Source organism: Triticum urartu, chromosome 5 (genome assembly GCF_003073215.2).
Source record: "Triticum urartu cultivar G1812 chromosome 5, Tu2.1, whole genome shotgun sequence".
NCBI classification, from domain to species: Eukaryota; Viridiplantae; Streptophyta; class Magnoliopsida; order Poales; family Poaceae; genus Triticum; species Triticum urartu.
In genome coordinates this window covers 434368169-434381355 of record NC_053026.1, presented here as the reverse complement: position 1 = coordinate 434381355, position 13187 = coordinate 434368169, and the positions used below count along the sequence as shown (strand labels likewise).

General features: G+C 44.9%; 1 long non-coding RNA gene across 1 annotated transcript; it reads right to left on the bottom strand.

Annotated features, from left to right (window-relative positions):
• Positions 1 to 4070: 4070 nt before the first annotated feature.
• LOC125556168 lies at positions 4071 to 7263 on the bottom strand. Its single transcript, XR_007305028.1, has 8 exons — positions 6971 to 7263; positions 6770 to 6893; positions 6481 to 6596; positions 5752 to 5843; positions 5612 to 5674; positions 5147 to 5239; positions 4509 to 4685; positions 4071 to 4397 (listed from the first exon to the last, which is right to left on the bottom strand). It is a non-coding gene; the product is annotated as an uncharacterized LOC125556168 (long non-coding RNA).
• Positions 7264 to 13187: the final 5924 nt, after the last annotated feature.

Genomic DNA, 13187 nt, shown 5'->3' with positions numbered 1-13187 from the left:
CCGAGCCTTCCACCCTTTACCAAGTATATAGATGCATTAATTAAATAAGAGATATTGTGATATCCCAACAAATATCCATGTTCCAACATGGAACAAACTCTATCTTCACCTGCAACTAACAACGCTATAAGAGGGGCTGAGCAAAGCGGTAACATAGCCAAACAACGGTTTGTTAGGACAAGGTGGGTTAGAGGCTAGGCTTAGCAATATGGGAGGCATGATATAGCAAGTGGTAGGTATCGTAGCAAAGGCATAGCAATAGAGCGAGCAACTATCAAGCAAAGATAGAAGTGATTTCGAGGATGTGGTCATCTTGCCTGCAAAGGTCTCCGAGTAGACGAAAGCTTGATCCTCGTAAGCGTACTCAACGGGTACCTCGAACACGAACTCGTCTCCCGGCTCTACCCAAGGCAAGAACACAAGAAAAGGAAACAACAATCAACCACGGTGCAATGCGCAAGCGACATGATGCAAAACATGGCATGATATGCGGGAAGTGATATGCAGTGCATATGCATGCTCCGGAAAGGAAAGATTGAACCTGGCCCCAACTTAGAAAACCAAGAGTGCCACTGGAAAGATGAGTTTATTTCGGTCGAAATCAATATAAAGATCACCGAAATCGGATGCACGGTTTGCAAATGGCAAGCAAAACAAATATGGCACCGATCTGCGATTAATAGCACGAGGCCATCTAAAAGCATCAAGAACAACAAGCTACTGTACTCTAACATGACAACAAATCACATGGCAGGGATCCACTCAAGATGCTTGACAAAAGATGAACACTGAGCTACGGCTAATTCACACAATAGCAGGTTCAAACAAGCATGGAAAAAGTGCAAAAGATAACAGGTTCACAGACTTGGTGAAAATAACAACAAGACAGGATTTAACATCAGGAAGCAATGTTTATAGCAAGATAACAGCATGCTACAAGAATATATCATGGCAAAGCAAAGCATGGCATGAAGCTACTCAAAGCATACAACAAAAGTCCCTTACTGACCATAAGCCAAAAAGGGATTAGAAAATACAATGGCAACCATGTGAACATAGCAAGTTTCGTTAACAGATTCAGACTTAGCAGAAAACTGGAACATGGCAAAACAGATTCACGTAGGCATGTTTACGAGCTCGATGCACTCACCACAAGGCATTGCATGACAAACTAAGCATACACCCAGCAAGTAGACATGGCAAGAACAACCTCATAGCATGCACGGATCAACTACAACAACCTCGGCAAAATTGCTTAACACGTAAACAATCTGTTAGGAACATTTTATAGCAAAAGTAGAGCAAGATTGAGTCATGCTAGGGTGCTCCATAATTGCAAACAAATATATGAATGGATAGAGCATAACATTATCTCCAAATCATCCTTAGTGAACATGCTCAAAAGAGGCATGGATCACTCTGCAGCAACATGAATACATAGCATAAAAATATTAACAGGACAAAGACTTAGAAGATTTCTAAGTCCCTGAAATTAGCAACATCACGAGAGCTACTTTGCATGCTTGTGCTAGTCACCACAGAGATCACAAAAATACATGGCATACACCCCTGTAAAGATGGCATGGCATACTACAAAACACATGAAGGGCTCAAGTTCATAGGAGACACACATTAATCAAGGCAAAAATGACAAATGTCCAATTACTGATAAGAATCTGAAACTAACATTACATAGCACTCTTGCAACAGCATTTAGGGCAGCAAGATGAACTCAAATGAACATGGTGCAATGGAATTAAATGAAGTGCTCGTCGAGACGAACAATCTGATATGCTACACGCCCAAAATGGAGACACGGTGTAAAATTATGATGCGATGAAGTATGCATGAAAATGTGCGGATCCGGGGACTTCCAAAAAAAACAGATCGAGCGCGATATAGCTAAGTTGTGCACGGGGCAAGGGATAGGGCTGCTCACCCTGGGCTTCGGCCCACGAAGAGGGAAGAGGCAGGCCGGGGCTGGGCCGATGGAGCCGGGCCAGGGAGGCCGAGGCCCACGCGGCCACGCGTGGTCAACGGGGAGGGGGTCGGGCTCCTCCCAATCTGGACGACGAGCGGCGGCGCTTTCCGGCGAGGGCGGCGCGGCGCCGGTGGTGGCCGACCCAAGGCGGCGAGGCGCGCAGGTGAGGCAGGCGGGAAGGCGTGCCGGCGGGGAGGCGTTCCGGCGCGGCCGCGGCTGCGGGCGGCGACCGGAGCAGGCAGGGCGCAGGCGGTGGGGCATGGCGCCTGCGGCGGCGCGCGCAGTCAACGGCGGCGGCCGGCGATGGGAATCGGCGGCGAGGCGCGCGCACGCTCGGGCGGATGGCGGCGCGCGGACGCGGCCCGGTTCGGGCCCGGCGGGGGCCGGATCTGGGCCGGCGGGCCAGGCGCGTTGGCGATGTGGCGCGCCGTGAGTGGAGGGGACCGGCGGCGGGGGCGACGTGGCAGCGCGCCGTTGGTCGGAGTGAGGTGGCTGCGGGGCAACGGACATGTCCAGCGGCGCGGGATGAAATGTCCGGCGGCGGCGAGGAAGGTTACGGTAGGGTTTCGTCCGCGAATTTTTGGAGGAGAGCACATATATATAGGTAGAGGGGGCTAGGAGACTCCAAATTGAGCACGGTTTTCGGCCACGCGATCGTGATCGAACGACCGAGATGATGGAGGGGGTTTAGGTGGGTTTGAGGCTACTTAGGAGGGGTGTTGGGCTGCAACACACACGAGGCCTTTACGGTTCCTCGGTTAACCATTGGAGTATCAAACGAAGTCCAAATGGCACGAAACTTGACAGGCGGTCTACCGGTAGTGAACCAAGGCCGCTTGACAAGTCTCGGTCCAATCCAAGAACGTTTAACACCCGCACCCAAAAAGAGGTAGAAAGGAACACTGGAGGACATAGGTGCGCCGGAATGCAAAACTGACAACGGGGAAAATGCTCGGATGCAAGGTTGTCAAAATCGCGATTCTGTTATACGATTCTACGACTTTACGATCCAAACTAACCCCTATGATTCTACGATTTTAGTTCATAGAATCTATGTTTCTACGATCCTGATAGTGAAGATTCTACGATTTGCGATCTTACCATCGGAGCTCCGATCCGATTCAAAATCGCGATTCTGACAACCTTGCTCGGATGCATGAGACGAACATGTATGCAAATGAGATGCACATGATGACATAATATGAAATGCATGACACGCAAGCAAATGACAAGGCAAGAACAGCGAATAACTGGAAGACACCTGACACATCGGTCTCGGGGCGTTACAATGGATCTGAACATGAAACATCTGACTGATAATAGTGCACTTTACATAAGCAACAAGATAGATTTAGCGTCTTGAAAAGCTTGTGATAGGGCCAAAAGCAAACCATAGGTTATCACAGGATAGAGCATAATTAAGAGTACTTAGTGCTAGATTATATTGACACAGGGGCTGCAGTGTCTTCGATGGTGCATCTAGAGGCGGTGCACGGTGAAAACCAGGCGGCGCTTTTAAGTGATCCTGAAACAAAATGCACAGACGTCTCCTTCGTGAATGTTGGCATGGCGACGAAACTCAGACTAGTTGGTGGTTATAGTGGCCCTCTTGTCGGAACTAACATTAGAACACCAGTTTCCAAAGCTGAAATACAAAGTTAGTTTCAGAGAAACAACATAGTCTAATATTAATAATATACCATGTAATTACTCATTCGTGTTTTCCATAAGAAAATACATTATCCTGCCAAAACAACCAAGCTGTGGCAGTACAAAAACTACACAGGAACACATATGCAAGAGGTGATTATCAAAACAAAAGGACTGATAAATTTAGCATCAACAAATGTATAATTCTTTTGTTTTCAAATTCATAGTTTAAAGCAAATAAAGATGGGCCAGAAATCAACATATGTTAAACTGTTGCTGCCAACAGTTCTATAGTTAATCGCTAATCATCAATCTAATCTAATTTCACAGCATACTCTGTAGCACTAAAAGCATACTGCTGAAGTGACAACAAATCCATATCTCCAAAAATGACACCTCTTTGCAAAAATTCTTCCCCGGGATAAGGACGAGCATCAAATAACAAACATAGATCCATGCGGGTAATATAAAATGCATAGGTCCAACATATCTATTAATCCATCTAGCTAGAAGCCTAGAACTGCATATACATGTTCCAAATCAGTGAAATAGCAAGATCCAAAACACAAAATCAGATCCATGACTATGTATGTGTGGGCTCCAGTCACAAATATGTTGGAAAAAATATTAAGCATCGGCTGGAAGCAGTGTAAAAATTCAGAGACGTTCATGGCATTATAGAAAAAGGATAAAAGGCCTTTGCCAAACGAAACAGACATGGCTTGCTGATCCAAACCCGAGTAGCCCCCAAATTCTCTATGTCCTGCTGCATCAAGGTAGAAATGAAGGAGAAGAGACACGAGAGAACAAATCGCTCAATTCATCGGGACTACAAAAAAGATTCTTCAGGAATATATATGTTTAGAAAAGCACATACCACTCTGTCTCCCTCCGAAAGCCGCCACGAGCAGCACCACAATGCACGTCCAGAGCAGCACGGTGGTACCACCCACAGGCTAACCCATGCCGCCGGCCACGCCTTCACGGCCTTCACGACAGCACCCATCTGATCTGTAGCGCCTCACGGGGAAGATCTGCAGAACAATAAAAGAAACTACATTCTACGACATTAGATTTATGTGTACTTGATGTAGAGAGAAAACTACAATAATACATGGCTCTTCTAATTGGTAAATCTGCTTGGATTATGTAAACATCAACCAGATTGGTGCACAACACTATACCTGTAATATGCACAAGATCATACACCCTAAATGTGCTGGAAAGGAAGTTAACAAAATAATTTGTAATTTACAGCGGCGGAGTTTATGTTTCCACTTTTTGGAACAAAAAACTATAAATCCAAATCTCATAGGGTGCCTCGTTGCATATACACCATACAGTAAGCAAACATGATTGGACAACACGTAGGCATGTATAAATCCCACTTTGCAATGAACAACTGTACGTGCTCCAGGAGTTCCCATGCAACATCAAGAAGCCAAATGGTAGACAGAATTGGAAGTCATGGGTCCCAAGTTAAGTCAAAATGTGGCAAGTTATACCAAGCTTTACCTATTTAGTCTGATGCCCTTGTTTTATCAGGATCATCTTGCTCAGCAGTTGTCAGCCTTGCTCTCAGATGCTTGAAGCTTGAATTCAGTGAAACTGCCAAAGTATTACCCTTGCATAAGTATTATTTATATTCCTTTATTCAACTTTTGTATAATGTTCTCGTAACAGTCGACATTTAAAGATGGGCCTGTACAGATTGGAAATTAAAATCCTAAACTCAGACTAACAATTTTCTTAGAGATCCAGGAGTTCTTAGTAAAGACATATACAACAAAAATGACATGTGCAGGTGATCCACTATGTGCAAGTGCAATCCTGCAACTATTGTGGGCATAAACCAAGTAGAAGAAGGAAATAACCTAACAAATGCAAGAGTCAGAAAACTCCACGGTTTTGGAAAATAGTTTGTCATAGGAGTCAAGAGGTCTTTTAAAAAATAGGAATCAAGAGGTACGACGACAGAACCTGAATTTGCAACTGACGGTTTCGAACAGAGATAATTAGGAAGACCTGTGAAAGTTGAAGCACCTGAAATGAGTTTAGTAGTTAGAACTGATGGCAGGTAGCCAAATTAAAGCCAAGCACTCAATGTCCAACTTATTTACCTGCATTTTTTCACTGATGAAGCCTCAGTTTTTGTAGCAGGACCCGTAGTACCAGGCATGGTGTATGACTGAGAGTGGAATACTAAAAGCACCTGGAACCAGTTTAGTAGTTATAACTTAGAAGTGACATCAAGTAGACAAATAATACAGCAGGCTACGTGAAGCAAATAATGACAACAGGAAACTTAAGAGGTACAACTGGGCATTTCTAAAAGGCTACAATTTCATCGATTAGTTGAGCAGTTAGTGTCTTAGAGATGACAGCAAGTAGACAGGCATTGGTAAAGAACAACGCCCAGCTTGGTTGTTACGTTGTAGTGCTGCTATGAATTACCATGTGACATAACATGTACTACAAGAGATCGACCGTGACATGCATGATGGATTAGAAAAAGATTGAAATTAATGGATGCAGGTAATACACAATTTTATATGTAGACATGTGTTACTAATTTTGAATGAGTTCATACACGTTTTCATCAGCATAAACATTCACTGGGATCTACTAAGGAAATCCATGACACATACTGAACCCCTGTACTCGCCCCAAAAGCCATGGAAATGGATGGTAACAACATGATGCAGATTCACACATACCCATGCTCAGGTCCAACATTCCAAAGGAAATGATCCCCAAAATTCAGAGACAGGGTAACTGAAGCAACGCTGGCAGTGACATAATCTAGGAGGTGTCGAGGTTAGTGATTGATGCACACCTATTTAACTGACCTATTTTGCCAAGTTCACTGAAGAGATCATTGAGCAGGTCGGGCTCATGTTTCTCCCTATCGGCTTTGTGGATCTTCCTCGGAGCTTTCTTCTTGCACTTTCTGATGGTGACAGGCCTATGAATCGAAAGCTATTACATTAGCAACAATGGAACACGGGCACAGCTCTCACGCGCGTCCATTTACTCCCAGCGTACGTTTAGATAATGAAATTGAACAGTAGAATAATCCATTGATTGAAACCCGGCCCCAAACGAAACGAGATGTAGAAGCGCTCCAAGACACCTTACCCATGGCCATGGACGAGCTTCTCGGCGGCGGGGTGCTCGTGCCTGGGGCGGCGTCTCCCCTCACGGCGGGCAGCATGGTCTACCCCGCAGACGTCTGAGGAAACCAAGAAACATCTGTCGTAGCCTATAGACAAGAAGTCAGAAACACGTCCCAAGTCCAAATCCAGAGAGAAAAAGGATGGCAAGAAGCAGACTATGCACCTCAAACGGAAACGGGTTGGAGAAAAATGTTGCTGCCATCGCCGTGCCGCCTCGCGGGTCTGCGCTAAGGGCTGAGCCTTCTCATCGCCGCCGTTTTCGGAGTGGCCGTGGTCTCCGGTGGTGCGTCCATCGGCCACGGCGAGTGAAACGGGCGGAGAAAAGAGGGAGAAGGATGGAAAAGGGGAAAAGGAGTCTTCTGCGATGGCGGTGCGGGCGCGCTAGCCCTCTTCTGGGACGGTAGTGCGGGCCCTGCCCCTGCTGCCTCCGCCACGAGTGGGTTGAGAGAGAGAGAAGGGAGCGTGGGGAGGAGACATGGGTTGGAACGGGGCAGGTGTATCTAGGACCTCTTCCTTCTTCTCTCTTTCTTCGACTCGAAGGAAACAACAAGTGGTGGGGCAGCAACGAAGCAAACAAAAAGGCAATGCCATCGCCATCCCCTGCTGCCCACGTGGCATAGCCCAGCGTCCGCTCCTTCCCCGCACGTTAATGCTTCTTGATGTACGTCTAGGTCTGTCTAAATATGTCCTTGGTACAACTTCTCAATCCTTGAATCACTTCTCCATGATTCTTGCTGCAGATTCTTCGTATCTTCACGATGTTGCCTTGGCTGATGGTTGCACCCGTCGAAGACTGCCCTCACGCTCTCCGCTTCCTCTCTCTTTTTTCTATGTGCGTCTAAACTCTCTGCGAAATTGTAGGGGTATGCCGCTTCACCCTCTCTATCACGCCTAAGGTCTCGACTATGTTGGTGCCTCTGCCTGTATTCCATCCCCTTGTTCATGCTTCCATCATTTCCTCAAAATGTTTCTTTATCAGAATATTTTGCACACACATAGCCTATAAGCATAACATTTTCGTCTGTTTATTGCAGATTCGCTAAATAACTGGCAAATCACTTCATCACACCCCCTTAATTTGGTACTTTCACATGCCAATTTGTGATATTCCAATGTATATGTCCATCTATTGGCTGGTGTGGGAAACAAAAACACCTTCTCATTTGAGATGGCCTGGTTCGAACGCGAGGGGTTCTTAGACATCATAGCCAGGGAGTGGGCCAAGGGTGTTGGAGGAAGGACGGCGGTCGAGCGCTGACAGAACAAAATTAGGCATTTGAGAAGTTTCTTACGGGGTTGGGCTAAGCACCTCAGTGGGGTGTATAAGATTGAGAAGGATAGGCTCCTCTCTCTTGTACAGGCCTTGGACGTAAAAGTCGAATCCACGATATTGCTGCCCGCCAAGCTCCAGGTTAAAAATGAGGCGGAGAAGAGGCTGAAGGAACTTCTCCGAGAAGAAGAACTGAAGTGGGCTTTGCGTGCCAAGGTCCGCAAAGTAGTCCAAGGGGACGCGAACACTCAATTCTTTCACCTCATTGCTAATGGTAAGCACAGAAAGAAGCGGATCTTTCAGCTAGAGCAGGATGAGGGTACTATTTTAGGTCAGGATAATCTCAAAACCTATATTACTGACTACTATAGACAGTTATTTGGACCGCCGGAGGACAATTGTGTGTCCCTCGATGAGTCCAGGATCGAGGATGTGCCTCAATTGTCTACTGCTGATAATGATATCCTGGTTGCCCCGTTCTCAGAAAAGGAGGTGTTAGATGCTATTGCACAAATGAAAAATAATAAGGCTCCCGACCCGGATGGGTTCCCGGCTGAGTTCTATAAAAAGTGCTGGCATATTATTAAGGGGGATTTACTACCGATGTTTCATGATCTATTCTCTGGACAGCTTCATTTATTTCACTTGAATTTTGGAACTATCACTTTGCTCCCGAAGAAAACGAATGCTGTGAGGATTGAGCAGTTCAGACCGATCTGCCTCCTCAATGTTAGTTTCAAAATATTCACCAAGGTCGGGACTAATAGGCTCACACAGATTGCGCAGTCTGTGGTGCAGCAATCCCAAACTGCTTTCATGCCGGACAGGAACATCCTTGAAGGGGTGGTTGTTCTTCATGAAACGCTCCATGAAATCCATTCCAAAAAATTAGATGGAGTAATTTTTAAGGTGGATTTCGAAAAAGCGTACGATAAGGTTAAGTGGCCATTCCTCCAACAGGCACTGCGTATGAAAGGTTTTGATGAAGCCTGGCGCCGACAGGTCGAGTCCTTTACGCAAAAAGGGAGTGTGGGAATTAAAGTGAATGACGACATAGGTCATTACTTCCAGACACATAAAGGCCTAAGACAAGGAGATCCGATGTCCCCTATCCTGTTTAACATTGTGGTGGATATGTTAGCAATTTTGATAGGAAGGGCTAAGGAGAATGGTCAAGTGGGTGGGTTGGTACCTCATCTTGTTGAGGGAGGTGTCTCCATTCTTCAGTACGCCGATGATACAATCATCTTTATGGAGCATGATTTGGCCAAGGCAAGAAATATGAAGCTAGTGTTATGCCTATTTGAACAATTGACCGGGTTAAAGATTAACTTTCATAAGAGCGAGTTGTTCTGCTTTGGTAGAGTCAAAGATGACCAGGAGTCTTACAGGCAATTGTTTGGGTGCGAGTTGGGGAGTTTACCCTTCTCTTACCTTGGTATTCCGATTCACCATCGTAGGCTTACAAACAGAGAATGGAAGTGCATCGAGGATCGATTTGAGAAAAAAACTGAGCTGTTGGAAGGGTAAGCTCATGTCATACGGAGGCCGCTTGATATTGATTAATTCGGTGCTCACGAGTATGCCTATGTTTCTCTTATCTTTCTTTGAGGTCCTAGTTGGTGTTAGGAAAAGACTGGACTTTTATCGATCGCGTTTCTTTTGGCAGGGTGATGAACTTAAAAGAAAATACCGGCTTGCTAAATGGGACATCATCTGTAGACCGAAAGACCAAGGGGGTCTTGGTATCGAAAATCTCGAAGTTAAGAACAGATGCCTTCTTAGTAAGTGGTTGTGGAAGCTGTCTTCCGGGACTGAGGCCATGTGGGCGCAGATCCTACGCAGCAAGTACCTCCAGACTAAAACATTGTCCCAGGTCGCAGTCAGGCCGACTGATTCGCCTTTCTGGAAAGGACTAATGAAAGTCAAACAATCTATGTTCAATAGGACGAGATTTGTTATTGGAAACGGTACAAGTACACGTTTCTGGGAGGATACTTGGCTTGGTGAATCACCTTTGGCCATTCAATATCCGTCTTTATATCGGATTGCTCAATGACACGAGGTGTTTGTGGCAACGGTATTCCAATCTGTTCCCCTTAATATTCAGTTTCGACGGTCGCTAGCGGGCAATCGTTGGGAACAATGGCTCCATCTAGTTAGGATACTGATGAAGGTTCAACTGTCTCACCAACCCGATATATTGCGCTGGAAGTTGACTAGCTCTGGAGTATTTACAGTTAAATCAATGTATATTGATGTTATTAATTCGAATGCTATTCCAACTTCCAAGCATGTTTGGGGTGTCAAAATTCCTTTAAAAATTAAAGTGTTTATGTGGTTTGTCCATAAACAAATTATTTTGACAAAGGACAACTTGATTAAGCGCAATTGGACAGGACCTACTAGGTGTAGTTTCTGTGATCGGGATGAGACGATTAAACATCTATTCTTTGATTGCCCGTTGGCCAAAGTTCTTTGGCGGACGATCCATATTGCTTTTAATATTACTCCACCGACTTCGGTCAATGCTTTATTTGGGACATGGCTTAATGGGGTTGAGCCTGCATTAGCAAGACATATTCGGGTTGGAGTTTGCGCTTTGTTATGGACTATCTGGAATTGCAGAAATGATTTGGTTTTTAACAGAACATCACGGATTCATTTTTTGCAGGTTATTTTCCGAGCTACGGCACTGATCCGTTCGTGGTCGCTACTCACTCTGATGGAGGCCAGGGAGCATTTGGTTACTGGATCTATCCGTTGGAAGATGGTAGCTCGGGATATCTTCAACCGGTTTGGATGGTGGTCTTGTAATAGGATAGACAATTAGTTTCCCTATCTATTTTTAGCCAGCCTATCTATTTTTAGCCAGCCTCTATGTGAGCTGCATTTATCTTTTGCTTTTGTCTGGCCGGAGACTGTGGAACCTTGTTGGCACTTTTTGTTTTTTGATTAATAAGATGGCCGTATGCATCGTTCTGATGTAGAGGCCGGGGAACCCCCCTTTTCGAAAAAAAATTGGCTGGTGTGGGAATATCTGGACCTAAGAATCAGGCTTCCTGCCCATGCAACATGTTCTGATACAACAATGGCTATTGGTTGGAATCAATATTATAGATTTTTATCTCACCATCAGGTTAACTATAGTTTCTTTGACTAATTTTCTAATATTTTATGACGCTTCACACTTCTCATATCCAGTGCTTACCCGTTGTTATCTCTTGTATATATACAGTTTTGCACTTGCCCTCTTTGAGGCACCTAATTGTAATTTTGACGAGTTAACTATAATAATTTTAGTCCTTACAAAGAAAAACTATAATAATTTTAGAAGTCAGTTGCATCACTAAAGTTTGAATGAATTAATTACCATGATTTTAAATAGCAGCTGCACCATTAAACACATCAATTGTTCACTTCACACACGCAAAGGGCATCGAGTGTTGAACCGGCGTAGGTCATGTGGCCATTTGATGTTGGTTGACAACTACTTTGCGCTATTCGAGCCTTATTTCCATTGCAATTTTCGGATGCGGCGACAAAGTGCTTGATCGCCTCTACCATGATACCTGGGTTATGATGATTATTTGACCATAAAGAAGGATGCCATTATAACCACCGGGTCTCTGTTTATTAGAAGTGCACCGCTGCAATGAGGGTGCTTGCGCATGGCACAATCGCAAATTCATGGCATGAGTAGCTCCAGATGCATGAAAGTACATGACTTGAAGCCATTGTCAAATTTGCTACTGCAGCGGTGGAGTTGTTTGGGCCAGAGTACTTGAGAGAAGCAACTCTTGTAGACACGGCAAGGCTCATGGCAATTGCTGAAGCAAGAGGGTTTCCGGGTATGCTAAGATTAGCAGATTGCATACACTGAAAACTAATGAGTATAACATGGGGTACTATCTTTGTTATGGTATCTATCCTCCATGGGTGACTTTCGTCAACACTATCTTCGAACCAAGGGGTAACAAAAGATGTCACTTTGACCAAAAACAAGAATCTGCTAAAAAGGATGCCGAGAAGACATTTGAAGTGTTTCAAGCCCGCTTTACTATTGTTTGCGGACCCGCTAAACTATGTGACACAGAGACATTCAGGGAGGTGATGATAGCTTGTATAATCATGCACACAATATTTGTGGAGGATGAGGGTGATGGAGTTTGCCATGGTCTGGATTTTCAAAACGTGGCTGATTCTAACTAACTTTCAGAGTAGAATCCAGAGACAACTAAGGATTTTATCCAAATGCATCATCAGATTTGACATTGAGGAACTCATGAGCAGTTGCAGAATGATCTGGTTGATCACCTTTGGGCGTTTCATACGGACAATTAGTACATGCGTCCGGCTAGGACGAATTCAAAGTTGAACTTCACTCAAAAACTTTATGTTTGGATTGTAATATTTTTATTTTTATTGTTGCATTAGAATATTTATCTTTCACTTGCTTAAAATTTGTGTTGTTTATTTTTGATTGTTTTCAATAGTGCGGATATAAAGAAAATGGGAGCGGGCATTTGGTGCATCCAATTGGACGGTTGCTGCCCCATTCCTATTCGTGAACACGTCTGGACGTGTCCACAGACATTTGATGGTGTCCATTTAATGGGCCACGTTGGAGTTGCCCTAATTGCACATCGTTAAATCACAAAGTTCTCACCATGGTGTTGATATCAAATTCCAACTTCAGAAATAATCAAACCAATAAAAAATTACTTGACACACAAACATCACCTCATCGGATCGGAAAACCAAGATTTGTGATGACACAAACTTTATTCATACGAAACTACGGTCACGAAAGTAGTTTTATTCGTACGAGACTAAGATCACTATTAGACACTAATGGAGGCGGCAGAGAGGGAAGCGGCGTCGCAGGGAGTGGTTGTGGACCTCGAGGAGCAGTGTTCACCCCCCTCCCCCCGCGGCGCTCGGCCTCCCGAACCCCGTCCATGGCAGCAGCGGAAGTGGAGGCAAGGATGCAGGTAGAGGAGACGACAAGGGTGCAGACAGAGCAGGACGCAAGGATGGCTACGGAGCAGGCGACATGGATGGTGCCCGGTCAGCGAGTGACCCGTCACGTTCAAACTTGAAATTTATT